The 20,532-nt window shown below is 38.0% G+C and overlaps 1 protein-coding gene across 5 annotated transcripts in view; it reads right to left on the bottom strand.

Annotated features, from left to right (window-relative positions):
* The window catches only part of LOC149081762 (uncharacterized), a 97,575-nt gene that overhangs the window by 41,551 nt on the left and 35,492 nt on the right, over positions 1–20,532 (bottom strand). Inside the window, exons 1-2 of one of the 5 annotated variants that reach the window (XM_089237196.1) lie at positions 16,794–17,119; positions 15,957–16,121 (exon numbers count right to left, since the gene is read on the bottom strand). The exons of 1 other annotated variant lie outside the window; for it this stretch is intronic. The gene's annotated coding sequence lies outside the window, so the exon portion shown is untranslated. Of the gene's footprint in view, positions 1–9,634; positions 9,966–13,132; positions 13,223–15,956; positions 16,122–16,793; positions 17,240–20,532 lie in introns of those variants that run through there. 3 more of the 5 variants (XM_089237194.1, XM_089237197.1, XM_089237195.1) reach the window with 3 other exon arrangements.

Below are 20,532 nucleotides of genomic sequence, written 5' to 3'. Positions count from 1 at the left end.
ACCAGTGCCTCTCGAAATACCCAAACTGAACCTCACCATTCGTAATTCCAAATTATTTTTTTTTTTAAAAATAGGCTGTAGATGGATGGCATTCATCCCTACTGCGATAATCAAACGAAAACTTAAGATAGGATCCAGTTGACGATTGGGCGATTAGCATCACCCACGAGCACCTCTTTCGCCTAACCTCATTCGGAAATACTGGCAGGTTCTTCAGGATGGTTCCAAACAAAAAAAAAAAACAAACGATAATTTCCTTGACGTACGGAAAATAAACTTGAGAGAAAATAGCTTTTGCATCAATTACTATTTTATATAAATTCTTAATTAGCAAAAAAGATTAGTTGAAAGAAGAAAATTTCCAAGGGATGCAGCTCCTGTGTCCATGTCCTATGCTTTTCTGCAGGGCCGGAACTAGAGGGACCACGGGAGCAACTATCCAGGGCGGCAAATTTGGGGGAACAAAAAAAAAACTCATAAAATCATCGAATTTTGCAATGGAGGTGGTGGTGAAAACTACTTGTGCTTTGGTTTTTACTAGAAATTTTCTTTGCAGCGAAATTAGTGTTGACAACCAGGGCGGATCGGGTTATCCAACCGACTTATGTCAATAGCAAACAAGCGATAATTACTCACGGGAACACAAACCTGGGTCTCTCGTTTGCCGGACGAGTGCTCTACCAAGCTATGGAAACAGAATATTTCAACCTTGGAGCGTATATATATGTTGAAAGCGCTCCGAACATAGACGGCGGCAACAATCTACTCATAGCTCGTAAATGACATAAGCCACCATATGGCCACGTGTATAGAAATGTCCCCGTGGGGCAGAGATGAATATTCTTCATTAAAATCATCTCCACAAATAACCAGTCATTCCGATGAATCTTATACTATGGATATCTATATACAATTCAACAAGAACATTTAGGAGATTTTGATTGCTGGTTTTTTTTTCTCGAATTTTAACTACAAAACTTGCAGCTTTTTTCAAAAATCACTTCGATCTACTTGTACAGTACTTTGTGCCATGAAATTTCTTTAACCCTTTAAGCGGCAATTAGAAATGACTAACCCCCGCCCCTTAAAATTCCATTATTTTTAATGAAGGCTTTGATTTTCAGCAGGCGCAAAGGGGTATAGAGAAAGTTTTCCATTGAGATATTTTTACAAAACTTCTGGGCTTGTCAATGGTAAAATAAGAGGCTTTTATGAGGGCGAGAGATATCTCGTCTTAATAAGAAAACATGTTAAAACATCTAACACCACAGTGTTGAGAAATACGCAAGGTTTTAAGACATTTGAACAAGTGGTGTTTGAAGAAATGTTCCTTATCTGAAAAAAAAAAAACACTGTTTTGAGAAAAGAGCATTTTAATGAAAAACATTAGCATATATAACGCCTGCCAGCAGTTTATATTAAAATATGTTATGAAAATACTATTGCAGGTAAAACAAAAACTCGAACACTGAAGCAGAAAATTTTATAGTATTCAAAAATTGAAAAATCTGAAAGCTTTTAGAAACTTTGAATGCACCAACCCTTCTTAAATAAGGTGATGTACGACGACTTGGTTCAAAAGAATTTTGAGTACTAGATATTTCTGGGTTTAGCACGAAACATTTCTTGCCCATGCAATTTTACTACGAGTAAAAAGTTGAACTGATTTTTCAAAAGAAACCACAATATAATTACAGACATTTTTCAATTTTTTTACCCTTTAGATTTGATTTATCAAATATTTCAAATTTTCCCTGGCTTTCTAGGTAGTTGGGGTCCTTTTCAGCGTTTCAGCCAGAAGAAACAAACCTCACGGAAACTTGCCGAACAAATTGACAGGTTAAAAGATTCAGTTCGAACCAGATTAGACAATTTTATACAATTTTAGGACTCTGCGTAAAATGCGGATTAGACATACACGCAAAAAATGCCTATCCAAGCATTTAATACTAGTGTTCTAAACCCGTGGCGCGCAAACTGTTCGGTCCGCGGGTCAGATATGCGGTATATCTATCGTTCGCGGGACAAACTTTGTGTAGATGTATAGCATGACCATGAGTGTGACCCGTATCTTACGGGACATTTCCGTCTTAAATTTTTTTATAAAATTTTGCTCTTACTTTTAATGACGATTACTATTGAAATAAAGAATTCAGTTTTTTTCTTTCATGACTTATAAATTAGTCATAAATATATAATCATGAAATAACATAATAGTCATATAAGCATCCCATCTCTCACATTTGTCAAACATTCGTTTCGTTTGATGAGTTATAAATTTTCACCCTACTTTCCGCCATTTTTCAGCAGTTTCTGCGATAGTTGGCAACTTTATTTGCCTTTGAAATTTTTCATGGCTATATTTGGGAACTCAACTTGCGTGTGACAATTTTTTGGTGATTGCGATATCCTGTATGCATCCCGATTTTCTATTTCCCATATTTCGTATGACGAAAATATGGTCAGCCTAGGTATTAATTGCTTTGTGTGTATTTAAACTTTACCGGAAGGAAACCTTTGGCGAGCAGTAGTTTGCCCATCACTATTCTAAACAAAGAATTTCTAAATTAAAACACCATTTTTCTTTATAAGGTTTGCGTAATAGCATAACAAGCAAGTGATCTGCAGAAAAGTTAAAGCCACGCCCAACATAGCCGTCAATATGACACCTAATTTAATTTACTTCTAAATTTCATTACTACGAATCTATTAGAAAGTTTTCTTCATCGTGAAGCAAGGGATTCCAGTTTCCTCAACACAAATAATTTAATGAACTCTAACAAAATGTCGAACCCAATACCATAACAATCAATGAAACATGTTTTCGAAGTCACCAGTTACTCCCCAATGGCTGTGTGACCTTGTGTAACTCCCTGAGCAATGATCATGAAAACGTTCTCATGGCAAACACACAAAGCATTAGTCATCTCCCTGTCATTCAGAGTAACAACAAAAAGGTCATCGGATCCCGTTTATAAAAAGAAAAAAACTTCGATTGAAAAGGCCTCAAGAATCTCAAGAACTTTGCAAACTATGCGCTCAGAATGTAACGGGCTACGAGAATATATATATGTGGGTGCGAGGGTTGAGGTCAAATATTAGAGTTGAACCCTCCCCCTCGAATACATGGTATAATGGATAGTGACAGAGGAAATAAGAAAAGTCTCAAAGTGCCACAAGAAAAGGTGACAGGAGTCCTATTCATTTGAAACGAGATGCCAGATGAAAATATTGAGGCCTTCGAGGTTCAGGGCCAGAGGCCATAGGTTCTCGTAAAATGAGGGATCGCACGTACAGTTCAATGATTTATAGGGGGAGGGGGCTACTTTTCACACAAATTATAATACATGATTTAAGAAAAGATTTATATCGGATTTATGTTAAAACAGCGGAACTTCGATTATTCAGGGTAATGGTGGGGTGGAGTAGGATCGTGCAGGGCCCGATTTCGACAAGGGCAAGTTGGGGAATTTGCCCAAGGCTCCCGAAAGTTAGCCATATATTCCAGGGCTGGACTATATCTGCCCAGGGCATTTAAAAATTAGGATTGGGCATGTATTTTTTTTCGACCACATGCCCGACGAAGGAATAAAAAAAACGAAAATGAAAAAATTATTAAATTTGAACATCGGCGATGATACAAGTGTCCAATCACAAATACATGGAATTTCGCAAATGCTTTTCTTTTTGGTAGTCGTGGTACAAATGTGACTAATAATCAAAGTATTTTGTTCTATTTTCACAGTCCTAATATTTACTAGCCCGGTGCGGTCATGGCCTGTCATGTAATGAAACTGCTAAAATTGGAATCTTATACTGCAGCTGGGCTGATCTGGAAAACCTCCACATCCAGCGAATTATATCCAAATGGTATTCATGAAGAGAAGACTTATTATCAAACTTAACATGGAGGTTTACAAAACAATTAGATATTATACGGCTCTATCATAGAGCAGGGCTTGGACAAATCTAAAAAAATTTTGGCACCAACCAAATTTCTTAGGAACCAAAAGAATGATTTCAATCTCAAGAAAAACGGGCCTAAAATAATGACTTTTCCTTTCCTATATATTTTTCCTATGTTAAAAGACCCTGCCATGAAATCAGAAAAATGTGTCATTCATAGACTCCAATTTAGCAATCACAATACAGAATATTTAGGAGCCCCTTCCCCAATACTAACTTTACAGTCACCGCGGTGACCTGGCGCCTGGGAGGTGTCCGAAAGGGATGAAAATTCTGCGATTGATTCTAAAATTGCAAGAATATTTATGATGCAAAAAATATAGAACCCTGCTACCACCTATCGAATAAAAACTAAACCATCTGTTTAATTTAAGTAAAGTGGTTGATTTCAAACCGGTATGCAGAATAAAAACGAACAGAATGCGTTATAATGCAATACGCCACATTTGGTTAGCTAGTGATATACTTATTCACTAGCTAACCAAACATCTTCCACCCTAGTCGCAGGAGCCAGCTAAATTCCTGCTTTACTCAGGACCCTTCGTCGAAGTCGTAGCCTGGAGCAGTGTTTTTCTGAAAACTGCGTGCCACAAGGAATAAAATAGGTTATAACTTGACGTTAATCAAAAAATTATGTTGATTGAATATAAAACATTTATGCATTTTACCATTCGAAATACATTCAGTTTATATCCTTATGTTATTTATATCAAACAAAAATAATTTTTACATATAAAAGCGAAAAATGCTCAAATTTTTTTTTGAAATCATCGTTTTACAAGCTTGAGCCTCGTTTCTGCATCCACAAGTGGGGGTGCTCTTGTCCATAAGAGAGCCATAACAAAGTTTTTCCATCATTTTACAAAAAAAACCACATTTCGCCATTCTTCTGTAAAACTCCCATAGTTCTAATCCAGGCCTTGACAAATTGAAAAAAAGGTAGACATTAACAACATTTCCCAGGAGCCAAGTATACTTTTTCCTGTCAAAAAAAGACCTAAATAATTTTCTTTATGCTTTTCGAAGCCTTGGTGGTTTTTCCCATGTTGGTGAAAATGCTGACATAAATTATGGATTTTTCTTTGTCTCCAGTTTAGTCACACATAGAAAATTTTAGGCACCAACGCCGATTTTTTCGTCGCCATGACGACCTGGGGTTTATCAAGCCCTGCTATAACCATGTTTTTTTTATTTGCATTATATTTTGAAGTTAAAGTATTTTCAAAAAGAATGATCCCTTAAAATTTCAAACACTATGGAGACTGCCGCCCAGGGGGAGGTGGTTCTCTTTTGCGCCCCTTCAGTTTCGTCCATGGCCAACACCTATACGTTCTCATTTAGTGGGTGTTGCCTTGGCCACGGTCATGGGTTCCTGAATGCCCGCTTTTACCACAGCCCATTCAAAGTTGAAGGTCCTAATTGCAAATGAAAAGAAACAGAAATCGGACTTCATAGACGTTGTCACTTTGTGTTTTCCATTTTTTACTGCTCGCAAACTACAAATAACGCGAAGCGTGTTTGAATAACCCCGAAACAATAATTTTTTAATGATACCTTCTAATCAAATATTCTCTTTCCCTCAACCCCTATGCAATAATGTCATGCTGATCTCTTAAAATTTCAAAACACGGAAGGTGAAAAGGATTAATTAATCTGCTTCCCGGAAAATACGGTCCAAGTGTAGTTCCACAGAAACCGAATTCAGGGACACCCATTCCTTTGGGTAGTAGAACCGGCTGAATTGAATAGAAGCCAAGTCTTGTCCATTTTTCTTCCACATAGCAAACCGAATAGGATATTTTCGTTCTCTGGGAACTCCTTGTTCCGACTGAACATATTGGGGGGGGGGGGGGGGTTATTCCAGCAAATACTCGGAATGCTCGTAGATTCCAGCGTTCGATTACGGCCAAGCTGCATAAACATTGACGGGTGATAAATGGGGAAAAAGCCGAGAAAGAAAAAAAAAAACTCCGCCCGAGAAACCAGCTGCAATATAAACCTAGGCAGTGAATATACCAGCAGGAATGGATTACCAACAAGAAAATTGGATTTCTGCCACCAATTTTGCCAGCATTAAATACTTCATAATGAGAAAAAATAATCGGGACGGACTACTTTGGTGGTACGGAATTAAAGACCAATAGGCAGCAGGTGAGTAAAAACCACGCTCAATTAATGCAATTAAGTAGACGGAGACCACCAGAAGAAAATATCTCGAACATGAATAATCAATGAAGTAATTCTCTCGTTTTCGCTTCACTACATAATTGCATGTTTTTCGCTAAGAGATATTATAAAAACTAAATTATGGAACCGCCTTTCTACACATACAGGTGAAATCCACAACTTTGGATTCGGAACCTCGGATGAACAGCTAGCTACTTTTTTTCAAAAGGACGGCTTATGTCACGACTGGTCCATTAATTATTATGGATGTATGTATAACCTGGTTTAATCGACCGTACACACACGATCACGTTCTCTGCCAGAACGGCTACTGTGTGAGGGAAGGGGTATGCGCGCGGTTAAAATCCGATTAGAGTCGTCTAGACTACATCAAGCAGAGGATTGTTCTTCCATTGATCGAGCAGAGCTTTGTGTAACCAATTTTCTCTGGCTCATCATTTCCAGACATAGATTTGAAGAGAGAAGTGTCTGGGAAATTGAATGCAAAAATGCTCCTGCATTGAACATGGTTTGCTTCTAGTTTGAATGGAATGAATTATCGATCCAGTAATGACGTCAATACGCGGCGGTACCGACCAATAACTCAGAATATTCTCAACAAGCCTCACTTTTAATATCAAAAAATGCAAAATCCGGTATACGGTATACATCAGGGCTTGAATAGAAGCTTGACCAGTAATGATTAGGGGACGAGATATCTCGGCCCTGTGTAAATGGAAGAAATACACTCGAGCTCTCTTCCTACTGGTAACCCTATAAATGAATTTTTTTTTCCTTTTTACCTCAGCATTAAATTTTCATCTTTCATACCTTAATCGATTAAAACAATTAATGCATAGTATACATAGGGAAAGGATAGATCTGTATGTAGCTGTGAGAATGAGAAAAAGAACGGAAAAAATCTGCTTTCCATCTTTTTTCCTTCAAAAACTTTGTGTAAACAATGACACCACAGTTAAGAAATTTATCTATTCTAGTTCAACTGCAAACGTCATTCAAATTCGTTGCCAAAAGCCTGTACATAGAGGGGCTTAACCCTTCGAAGGCCGGGACAGATGGTGCCCCACTTGTTTAATAGTTTTCTACGGGTTTCGGAAAAATTTCTGCCCTTTAAAAGGGTTAAGGGAATTTAACTCTTTCTTGATTGGTAGATTTGCTGATAAATTCCCAAAAAAAATATCCGTTCAGAGGACTCAAATTTAGTAAAATCACATGCATAAGAAATTTCACGCACCTATAACGAATTTTTAGTTGCGATGGCGACCTAACGAATGTGATTTGTGAAGCCCTGAAATAGACTATTTTTTGTGCGTCTTTCCCTGATATTCCGATTAAAAATTTCGGCTGATAAACACACTTCTAACAGAACGCACATTATCTAATTATACAAAAATTCCTCGGACGCGTTATTTTCTTTTTGAAAATGCTCAATACGTTCCTTTACCATCATTGATGGTTTTAACCGAAGCCGTCTATTCGAGAAAATTCGAAACCCGAATTAACTTCATAGATTAACATTTTTATTGTAGAAAGTTCTTTTATTCACGAGTCATCCTCATAAGGTGAATGAGTGGTGGCAACTCAGTTTTCACACATGCTGCAGGTATCTCAATTTACTCGACGTGTTTAATCAAAGGGCCATTCTCAGCATCAACTAAACTATAAAACAAATTCTCTATAGACAAGATTTTTTTATTGTACAATTGGTGGATGTGTTTCCGATTTGCACGATACTGCTCAATAGTTTACACATTTTCATTCTTTCACGGATTCAATGAGTTTTAGTTTAAAAAAAACGTGCAAACTCGAAATTTTAATACGGAAAGTAAAGTCGAAAGCCTAATATTCATGTTGGTACAACATCTAGCAATTAAAACACAGAATTCAAGGCTTTATACAAAAAATAATTTCCGTTTTTTTTACCGGGGAACTCTGGTGCAACATTGTAATGCATTGAAAGTAGTTGCCATTTTACGACGTTGGTATAGTTTGTACATCGAAAACTGATGAAGGAATGAATAAATCAGACATAAAAAAATGAAAAGAAAATTTTATTTATACACAATGATAACAATACCAATGATTTTTACTCTTCATAAGGAAAGTTAGCGCTCTCTATTGGCTCAAAAGAGAACAAAAATAAAATAATTAAATGTACATACATATTGAAGACAGCTTGAATACCTGGGGGCCGGAAACTACTTATTTTTTTATAAATATTACATATTTTTAAATTTTCTATCAATTCCAAATGTTTCATTCGAAAGAAATATTATGTGCATAGTGGTTGATGTGTATTAACAGTAGACGCGTGAAGCGTAATATTCGATTAAGCGGGGAAAAGTAGAAATTATCAAAGCGGGAAACATTGTCTTGGGGGGGGGGGGGGGGATTTTGTGCGGAAGATTTTTTATCCATTTGAGCGGGAGTACCAGTTTATACGCTATCTGATTAAGCGGGCCGACTACATTACGTTTAAATGTGCAATATTGCGGGAGCATTGGGAGTAGAAATAGAAAGCAGTTATTGTAGAGTGAAAATTATAGAAAGGGGGTTTCAAACCAGCCTTTTCTATTTCCCATGTAAACGGGGCTTTAATGTTTGATATAATTTAAATATATCGCAATTCAATACTAATTAAATTTCTACTTTTGACCCTTTAAGAGGCAATTAGAAATCAATAAACCCGTCTATAAAATATCATTTCTTTCTTAACCCTTTAAGTGGTTTTTAGAATTTTCATGATCCGTATTTTATGACTGCCACATTTAAAATTGCGAAACCTTTCCAAATCGCCACGTATTTTGAGAACTTTTCCCTATTGTGAGCAGATATAACTGCTTTTCCCTACAAGAAATTTTACTCAGGACATCGCTTTTATTTACCCGACTACGATACAAAAAATCTGCCGTGTGTTGTGGCTTTCTAGGAAGAGAAATACTTTAGGAAGAGAAAAATCTTTTTGTATCATTTATATACTAAGCGTACAGTTCTTTCTCTATTTTTCTCCCCTCCCCCCCCTCACTCTTTATCTAACATTGAACAAGAGCCGACTCCACCTATTGGCAGTTGATTGGTTGAAGGAGGGGAGGAAAACTAACTGTAAAAACAGCTTCACTGCGTTTTTAGAAGACGAAATATCTCGGGGTGACAGAAATAAAGCAGAACAAGTTCAACGAGATATCTCGGGATTGCCGCTGAAAGAGTTGATGACTTCACATGGGGAGGGAGAAATAGGACAAATTTTTTGCAAATTTAAATTTCGCATAAAAAATAAAATTTTACTTATTTTTAAGCGCTATATTTAGTCCCTATTCTAAAAGTGATAAGGTGTTTGCTTCATCAATTATATTTTATTATTGGCGAAATCAATTTTAAAAATATTGAAAAAAAAGTATCCCATTCTTCCTCTCTCTCCCCCCCACCCCCCATGTATTATGAAACGATTTAACCAGAAGCAACAAAAATTATGTATAGTTACCAAAGGATTTCCGTGCTTCAGTATTGTAAATTCACACAAAATCCATGTACGACACGACAACCGCTATCATCAGTCATACAAAAACGGGAAATCCGTAAAAGCTAAATGGCTGAAAATTTTTTTTTTTCGGACGGAGGGGGGGAGCTTCAGTCGAAACTTTATCAAGCAAAATCGGCCTAGTCACGTCATGTCGTGTGCAAACTGTCGTGTATATATAATATCCACCGATATACTGATAACGTCGATCATACAGAACTCGCTCCCCTCCAATTGCAACACTGACAGTCATTAACCATTTCTCGAGTTTCCTCTCGTTACTGGCGAATCACACGCTCTAACGATTAACTTGTCTCGCTTATATACGTGTGATAGTCATGCCCGCGTGGGAGGGGAAATGCAAATTAATAAGGAATGAGAGCAACTCTCTCCCCTAAAAACAGATAAGTTATCGTTATATGTACGGGCAGAATGAGTCATTTGTAATGTACACATAGGCTATGTTCAAGTGGGATAACAAAGCTCTCTAAGAACAATGACTTATGGTGATTATGTACACATATTACTCATGCTCGTACTCTGAATCCGCATTCAGCTGCCGTTATCAGCTTTTTATCGTATTGTACGGAGATTAGTCAATGATTTCTGGTTAGAAAAATCGGCTTGAAATCAGATCCCTTTCACGACCATCAATTTCAGCACTTTTGGAAAGTATAGCAATTAATACCAAAAAATTTCCCTATGAAGATACAATGCTGACACTTTCACAAAACTTGCCAGTCAATTGGTGCACCCGTTCAGTACAGTTGCAGCAGTGCTCAAATTGGGCGATAGCTTATCTGGGAAGGCAAAGAGATTGAGACTGAAGTTGGGTTTTGTAAACTTCAGTCTCAGAAAAACAAATGTTCCCATACCGCCCTGAGCCTATAGGATCCCCTCAATTTATCTATAGCATGGGTTTCCAACCAGGGATCCGCATGATCAAAAACCACAGGACCCTTGAAAATCCCGGAAAACTTTTAAAGAAGAAAAGTTTCTTGTTACTAATATCTCACCAAGTTTTTTATTTTGAGTTCTAACGAGACAGTGTCACTTGAAAAAAAATCAGCAGATTGAAAGAACAGCATAAATCAGGAAAAGGAGCTTTGTCAGTTAAGTTCATGGGTTTTTCTCCAACTTTACCTCGATTTTTGAATTCAAATATCTGCGAATATTGCACTTAGAAACATTAATATTTTTTTTTTTCAGGAGAGACAGGGCGACAAGTTTCTAATTGGGTTTTAGAGAACAAGGTGCTCATATAAAAAGTTTATTTTTGTATCTTGATAACTATACAACCCCTGCCATATGAATGGCAGAGTTCTACACATCACTTGGATACCTTTTCATAAGTGGAAGCATGCCTTTAGAATCAACGTTTGCCAGTAAAATGCGGCAAGGGGGAACTGAGTAATCATTATGAATTTTATATATATATATATATATATATATAAGAAACATCATTGAACTAGAACTATTGCTGTCACCTATGAAATAAATGCAACTGTTGCGATTCTTTGATTGCAATTGAGATGACCGACTTTTGATTAATGCGCCGCATAGGTACAATCAATATAGCAAGACATTTATAAATATTTTTTAAGCAATAATATCAGTCGAATTGTCTAGTCTGCCTAAAACGTTTAACAGTTGATATTTGTGTGCAGTAAATTAACATTAGTAAGATGCGCAAACTTTTTGTAATTATAATCAAAAGATATAAAAGCCAAAATCGAATTGAGTACTGTTATTGCTCGCGTAACTAATTAATTCACCACATGTAAACAGCAACTGCTACAATTTAAAAGCAAACTTGACAATTCAACTGATCTTATTTCTCAAGAAATATTTATTAACTATGCTATATTGACTTTTTCTATGTGTTGTATTAATAAAAACCGGTCATCTCAATTTCAATCGAAAAATCACCGAAGTCTTATTTTTTTGTGATAGGTGACAGCAGTAGTTATAGTTCAATCACTACAGAGGAACGTAGAAAGAGTGGGAAGGGGGAAAACAACTTTCGTTCCGTTTTCATAGTAACAATAAAGCTTCGCGATGGTAGGAAAAGATGGGGGAGGGGAAGAGCAGGAATAAATTTCTTCCATTTGCGTTTGGACGAGATATCTCGTCCAAACGTGAAGGGGTAAAAAGCAGGTCTTGACATATCCAGGTCACTATGGCGAATATAAATTGGTATTGGCACCTAAAATTTTCAATGTGCCATTATCAGAGCGAGATAAAAAATGTCCCGGAAAAATATGACCAAAAACCGTCATAACTTTCTCTGAGGAAGGGGAGGTTGTAATGTTTATTGAAATGATTGGGGGGGGGGGGAGAAATCACAATTCGCCAAACTCTGGTGTAAAGTGAAAATTACAAGGGAAACACCAAAAACGGGTTCATCAAGCCTCATCATCATCACAATCTATTGAGGACTTCAAAAAACTTCCAGGTCAAACAGAAAATTTTTCCATCGGTGGCTATTCATCAAGGTAAAAAGCAGCTGAAGCATGGCCATAATCTTCGGGGGGAAGGGGAGCGCGGTTTCGTCCCCATATGCATTACCGATCCGTACGCACAAATCCCAGCAAAAGCGAAATCCGTACTGCATTCATGTAGTCAACGAGGAAACCGGTTACGTCGTGAGTCATTTTTCGAGGAGAAATATTTCTTTTCTAAGAACTATTGAAAAACTCACTCAAAATGAAAATAAGGCGCAAATAACGCACAAGGGACCTCATTCTCTATATATATATATAAGAAAAAATCTCGCTGGTTCAAGGACTGCCAATAAAATTTGAAAGGGGTCAAAAAAAAAAAATCGAGAGAGTTTGAAGTGTACACAATTACGTGGCGATGGGAACTCATCAAATCCGATTGACTACACGAAAGCGAGTAACTATTGCGTGGCCATTCATTCTCTTCCTAAATATACGTATTACCGAGCACGCATCATTTCAAGGATTTTCGCCTGTTGCGAATTACTGCGTGTTTATATTATAAAAATCAAAATAAGGAAGTGACTTAGCCATAACCACAGACCGACATGATCGAGGAACAAAGAATAATATGGTTGAAAAATGACCAGCAAACGTCTTTGAGAATACGAATCGGAAAGATTACATATAAAACGACGATTGTTTCCAACGGCCATGGGGGTTTAAAACCTCAAACTTCACTCATTTATACACATTATATCCCATCCAAGTATTTGAAGGATAGACGGATTACACAATAATAAGTATGAATTTTTAGATGAAACTCGAACGCGATTTCAACGAATGTGCTAAAATATAGCTTGACAAATAACTATAAAAAAGGTACCAGCCCGAATTTTTTAAGCGAAGTTATCTTTAAAGACACTATCCTAAATAGCTTTTTTTTCCAGACTTTTAAACACTTAATGATTAATGTGTTGGAAAGCGGACTGTCGTGAAATCAGAAAATTGTGTGTCATACCTGGACTCCAATTTAGAAATATTAGAAAATTTCAGGCGCCAGTACCCATTTTCTAGTCATGACGATCTGGCGACAGGACTTTGTCACGCCCTGGTTTGAATAAACAATAATGCTTCTATAGCAACTCTAAACACTTAAACCCATTGTCATAAGTGCCCGACAATAAAATTCACCTCTAATCAAAATCATTAAATATTCAAAGATAGCAGTTTACAGAAATCAGTAGAAACAAACGTTGGGTTCCAAGTTTCTATAGATAGATAAGTAGCGAACATCGCTCTTAGGACGATCTAGCTCTAATTCTCTACACGCTCCCAACGACGCATCTTCATACGTCACTTTTCCTAACAATGACACCAACAACGACTATGACACATTTCAAACAATGCCTCTGGAAACGTCACATTTCCGACAATGACAAATTCCGAACAAATGAAAAATTCCAAAACAATGCCCCACGACCAGGACTGGGCAAATTCCAGGCGCCAGATCACTATGGCAACTATAAAAATCAGTATTGGTGCCGAAAATTTTCTACATTTCATTGTTAAATCAGAGCCTAAATGTGCTAAAATTTTCTCGATTTCATAATGTATCTTCCGATATTAAAAAGGGTTTCATTAAGTCTCAGGAAAGTCGAAAAACCATTTAGGACTTTTTCTTGGAAAAAAATGCGCTTGGCTGCTAACAAATTTGTCTGACAAATCATTTTTTTTATTCGTCAAGCCCTGCTCATGGCGCACGAATTGCAAACAATACCTATTCAAGAGGCCCCCCCCCCCCACTGAAAACTTCACCTTTCCAACATTGAGTGGCACCACATTTCCGACAGCGACACCAACAGTACCTAGGACGCATCCGAACGATGCCCACATTCCCTACAAAGCTCCTGATAACACTCATCCCCCCCCCTAACGCACTGACGACACATTGCCTACAATGCCCATGACCACATTCACAACAATACCCCAAACGACATTCACAATGCGTATTCCACAGCACTTCTGAAAAATTCATCTCACCAACAAGGAATGACCAAATTTTCGACAGCGACACCAACAATACCTATGACGCATCCCGAACAATGTCCCTGATGACACATTCCCTACAATACCCGTTAACACATTGCCTACAATACCCGTTAACACATTGCCTACAATACCCGTTAACACATTGCCTACAATACCCGTTAACACATTGCCTACAATGCTCCTGACGACACATTCACAAGAGTGCCTATTCCAGAGTACACCTCTGAAAACTTCATCTCGGCAACAATGAATGGCACCAAATTTTCGACAGTGACACCAACAATACTTATGATGCATCCCGAACAATTCCCATAATCTCACACGTTCTCAACAATGCCAATGCAACATCTTCAAAGCCCACTGAGAACATCACCTTCCCTAACAATGATTGACGTCACATACACATTTCCGACAATAGCTTTGAGAATGCAATTTTGAGAGAAATTGTCTGAAATCCAATTCCTATTTTATTTGCGTACAGAATATGTATTGTATATAACATAGGTCCCATTTTGGCGTACGCCAAAGTATTACGTCATCGATGATGACGTAATACTTGAACGGCCCCTTCAGAAAATTCTGCGTACGCCTATGATAGGTCCACATTACACGGTAAATATTCAGCTCTGCTGTGCGGTCGTTAGAGCATCGTGCTAGGCTCTCGGCCCAAGATCCGAGTTCGAACTCCGTTGACGGCACAATGGTGGTCGGCTGAAGTTAGTTTTCCAGCTTCGAGGTGCAAATGCTGGCATTCTCTGGCGACTCTCCACAGAGAGTAGGCAGACCTACAACACAGTACTCACATAGCATGAAAATTCAATCATTTCCGTCTTTACTTCAGAAAATGGAAGACAGATGCCAGCACGAATACAAAAAAAAAGCGCAATTCGACAACATAAATACGTTAGAACACGCATTCTCGGGCATGTGCAGATTTGTTAGAAATTCCGTACGAGGTGTATGTACGGCGTAGTAGTAGTGGTGGTGGTGGTAAGTATTCAGCAACTTAGTGTTTCGTAGAAAGCCGTTATCAAAGTATAAAAAAAAAAACTTGAATGACGCAACATATTCCAGTTCTACCCAGCAACGCCATACGAATATCTTTCTACTTTCACGCATTCAGCTACAATAGGAAGCACACTCATAACTTTGTGAATGAATTATAAGCCATGAATGAGCAAAATTAAGCAGAGACAGCACTGGCGCATGCAGATAAGGGAATTTTTCACTTTGGGGATAACAATTACCGGTTATATCCCAGCTCGGAACCGGCTAGTTCTAGATTAAGATTCTATAGATAAAATTTGATTTAAAAAATAAACTCCACAAAAGACAGTTGTAAATAAAACAATAAATTAAAATTTTGCAGCTAACCAAAAAATTTAAGACACAGTAAAACCTAATAAAGTAACCACTTGGCTAAAGTGTCGACACAAGGGCCTCTTGGGTAGTCAATTTATACAGATTCCAATAAACATTCATGATTCTTCTAGAGAGAGACTGCTAAAACAACCGGATTGGGAGAGATCCCGAAAACGGTATAAATACGGCTTCCTTTTTGGGGGCGGGGGTTCCCATCAGGGGTTCTTAACCTATGGCTCAGACCCAAATTTAAGTCGCAAGGTTCCGAGATCGGTCATAGTAAGCCTGTGAATTGATTTTTACAAATGCACATGCGGCGCCACTGGTTCCACTAATTTCTAAAATCAAACAGATCTTCATAGGTCACGACTAACAAAGGTTAATAACCCCAGCCCCTGATGGTGTACATCAATGAATGCAGTTCAACTTACCATTCAGTTCAAGGGTCCATGGGATTTCAGGGGGTGGGGAATTTATGAACTTGGACGAGGAAATTAACTTATTTTTGCATAGCTATATGTATAATGAATATCATTCTGTTGAGGCAGTGGCTGTCAGCGACTACCTTGCCCAATTCATGGTTCATCTGCTGCTCCCTAGAATAGTTCAATAGATATTTTTACTTATAGAAACCACTTCAAAGCATAAATAAGCAAACAAATCAATATCTTTAGCTCGTCGCGACGTCCCTTGGAGCCGCGATGCACACTTTGAGAAACACGGTTAAGGGCTCCGTGGGCTTCATTTATTGTCGCAGAGAACACGCCCCCTATCGATATAAATGAAAGGTTAAAACCACTCAATTCATATCGGGGGGGGGGGGAGATAAAAGGGAACCGAAAAATATTGGTCAACCCTCTAACAAGCATTAGCAGCTAACTAAACCCCTTGTAAATTGCGGCATTTTTCTTTTCATGAAGTGGTCTTTCTTTTAGCAGATACAAAGTAAGGGAATTGGATAATATGTTCTGGGGGGGGGGGGAAATCAGCTTTATAAAACATCTGAACTTTCCACTGCTAAAAAGGTGTTTGAGAAGGCGAGATATCTCGTCAATGCCGGCGAGAGAATTAATCCTCTTGGAGTGCACCGTATAGAAGGCACAAGACATTCAGAAGAAACTGAAATGCTCAAACCATTCGACCATGCCTTACAAGACAAGCTAAAGGTCTTTACATCACAGATTTACCAGAGAAATCAATTTAAGAGTAATTTGTCATTCAACTCCATAAAAATCTGATAGACAAGAGAAAAATCTCACAGTACTCACGTTAAGTCCTGCCACAGTTATAAGCACTTCAATGCGTTATAATTTCAAAATTTATGAATTGCATGTAAATGAAATTTATGGAAAACCACTCATTCCACTCGGTGCTTTTTGCATACTATCGTCGCCGTTGCACCCCGAAGAGGAAAAAAAACAATGAAAATATTAGTCTCTCATCAGCGGAGAGGATATGCGTGCACCTGCTCCAGTGCCATATTACAACATAGATGTCAGCACCGGAAGAATAATTACAACAACAAAAGCCACGGAACGGAAAGAGGAAAAAAAAAATAAAAATACACCACGAGATGCCCAGGCTATGAGTAATCGCGTAGTATCTATCACACGACTTCGTTTCTCCATTAGATCGGAACATAAGAAACTTTCCAACGCCATCTATCGTCGAAACCAAGAGAGCTGACAGCGCATGATCAACACGAGGGAAACACGAGATAATATTAAATAATCCATAATCTCGAATTCATATTATCAACACGAATAGAAAAACTAGCGAGATATTTTCCGAGAAATTTCCAATTTATCTTGATTAGGGATGGTCATAAAGGTCATGCTCTCTTCGGGGGAATATGACCATCAAAATACGTTATTTTATAAATCCCATAGCTGATTAATCTCGCGATTTCAATGATAACCACGTTCAACCCCGATATATATGGAACGCGTCCTGAATGGGGGAAGACAATGTCTTGAGAAAAAGAAGCGGGCTCTATAGATCACGTGTTTTTAAAGCAAAAAATATGTAGAAAGACCCTGTCAGGTTCCTACCAATTAGCACAGCAGGTGTGCAGCGGCAGCAAATAAAAAGTCGCCACTGTCTGGCGTCGTTGTCTCATTCATTCATCAGGAAACACACATGGTATACATACACAAGGTCTCTTGAATGCAAAAAAACGTCCTTGAAATTATCTCTGCCACACAAGATATACAATTAGGGCTCTAGTTTCCACGCACTACGTACGTATATGATGGTAATGAATTATTATTTTTTGTTCGAGCCCTTGGGGAAATTATTATAACCCCTAGTTATTAGTAAAACTTGTTTGCTTTATTCGCGCCATTTTTCTTTCGCACAGAAGGAAAGGGGCAATGAAAAATATTTGGCCGGAATTCGAATCTGAAACAAGTGCGCAATCCAATTGCAATGAGAAAAATGTCCAAAATAATGCTGCTTTTGACCTTTTCAGGGCATAGTGACCCTCTTTCATGTTGGCGGACATACCACTATAGAGCCAAAACATTTTGTGCTGCTCTGTCTGAAATTTAGTAAGCAATTAGACAAAAATAGTTTAGTGGTGTCGAAGTTCCAGTGGTGTAGATGGTAGCATGCTTGCCCGGTATGCAAGAGGGTCTGGGTTCGAGTCCCGGCGGAGACGTGATGACTTTTCTTTCCGAGCTCACCTCAGCATAACATCCGGAAAATAACTGTTTCCTTAAAAATAGTTTAGTCGCCAATACCAATTTTCTAATTGCCTGGGATTTGTCAAGCCCTAGGGTAGGGCTGCACAAATCCCAGGCAGCAAGTTTCCACGGCGGCTAAAATATTGAAATCGGAACCAAAGATTTTGTGTGCGATTATTAGGGCTGGACAAATCCCAAGCACCAGGTCACCAAGGCGACTAAAAAATTAGCTCCTAAAATTTTCTTTGTGTAGTTAGTTACTAAACTGCAAGCAGAGAGCAGCGCAAAATGCTTGGAATTTATATCAGCATACCTGGCAACATGAAAGAGGGTGCCCTAAAAAAGTCTGGTCTATTGAAAGATACGTGCGTTTTGGTAGAATTCAGGAGGGGGTCAGTGAGCAATGAAATTATTCAAATAATTTGAGATTTTTCCTTCGGATGAGGAAATTTTCATCGATAATACAAATTTCTGCAATGTCCAGCCCTTTATTAGCTTCTAAACCAATTATTTTTGAGCCCTCTTTTAAAGCTCTAAGCCAGGCACCTTCAACCCCTTTCTCGCGACCACCACGGCGCTCCCTAAGGTACCCTGAGTGCTTGATGCTAGCGTTCGATTCCGCGATCACTTAAATATCGTTCCAGTTCAACACCTTGTACAACAAATTGCATTCAAGGATGGAAATCATCCTGATATATGCATTCGTATGTCGAATTTGTCGTAAAAGCGTTCTTTTGATGATGGGTACAGGCAGTGCTCGCGATTAAAGGCATTCCTGATAAAGGGAGATTCAAACTGTACTAATCACTGAAAATCATAGAGCTAAATCTCGTCATAGAGGGCCTCCAGACAGTGCAAGGGTGGGCTTTATTCCTTAAGATGGCCCAGCTGCTCAATAGCATTCGAATCAGATTCGAGCGTATGACAACATACCAATTAAGCTTGGTATATTTCTATATTCTGAGAGGGAAAATTCTAATACTCGTCCCGTTTCCGAAAAAAACCGCCCACCGCCCGGCTCAAAAAATTGCACGTTGACCAACAAAACATCCAATTCCCCCCCCCTCGTGTTTCCCAGCTAATGGATCCAAAAAAGAACAACAAGAACATTAAAATCTAACGTGCCCTATCCTATGCTGAAGAATAATTGAATGTTCGGCGTTTTTTTTTGTTCCGCCCCGACAACAGAAGATTGTTTCTACTCCCTCATTGTTCAACCGGTTCGAATAAGTGTAATCCGGTATACACTGTATTTATCTGCATAATTCCCATCAGGACCGTACACAATGATAAGATTCTGAACGCGAACAGATAGATAACTTTTCGAATTTATGGTCAGCCAAGCGAGGAAAATAGATGGACTTTGGAGGAGGAGGGACACCAGACTAGTCGAGATAAAAGAATTGGGAATAATCATCGAATGTAGAAACAAATACAAAATTTAAAAAAACATTTCTTTGAGCAAAGTTTAGAAGATTCAGGGCTCCCACTCAAAAAATTAGACAAAAAAAGCGGGACTGAAAAGTAGGACGGGGGGGGGGAGAAAGGTAACCCCTAGACACCATAGAAACACCCCTAGACCAGTGTTTCTCAACCGCCGGGCCCTGATATCATTCATACCAGGCCGAGAGTGATTAGCCGTTTCATTTTTCCTCATTCATTTTCCGTTGGTTGTGTGTTTGACCGGGCCTTCAACTCACAAAAATGAATGAAACCGGGCCGCGGGATTGAAAAGGTTGAGAACCACTGCCCTAGACAACATGATCATAATAAAATGCATTATAAAAAAAATTCTTTAATTTTTTTTTTCATTTTAAAGAGACTTTTAAATTAAATTTTTTTCATAGCACTATTTCTGTATCCTATAAGATTAAATCGAGCAATTAAGAAAAGCAAAATAACAGAAATGACTTGGTGACAAAAACAATTTTTGGCCAAAATGGGGTATTAGCAACTACAGATAATTCTTTTCTCACGATTAGAGATGTAAAATTCTCGATAATATTCTCCGAAAGATTATTCACATCAAGGAGAATATTTGAGAATATTCTGATAGGATTATTATAAATAACTTGAGAATATTCTTATAAGTTCTTGATGAGAATATTCTCCTGTTATTTATAATATAGTTACATATAATATCCTTGAGAATATTCTCTGGAAGAACTGCTTTCATAAATTACTGGGGAATATTCTTATAGAAAATAATTATTCTGAAGTTAATAATAGTCCTTCCAGAGAATATTCTTCAGTTACCAGTCTTTCCAGGAAGTATTTATTATCAAGAATATATGTAATTAATGCATTATAATAAATAATCTCG

The sequence above is a fragment of the Pholcus phalangioides genome, unplaced genomic scaffold (assembly GCF_987345545.1).
Source record: "Pholcus phalangioides strain wild (caught in Gottingen) unplaced genomic scaffold, Ppha-v1.0 ptg000009l_1, whole genome shotgun sequence".
Lineage (NCBI taxonomy): Eukaryota > Metazoa > Arthropoda > Arachnida > Araneae > Pholcidae > Pholcus > Pholcus phalangioides.
The sequence above is the reverse complement of the archived record's forward strand: the minus strand, read 5'-3'. Positions and strand labels throughout refer to the sequence as shown.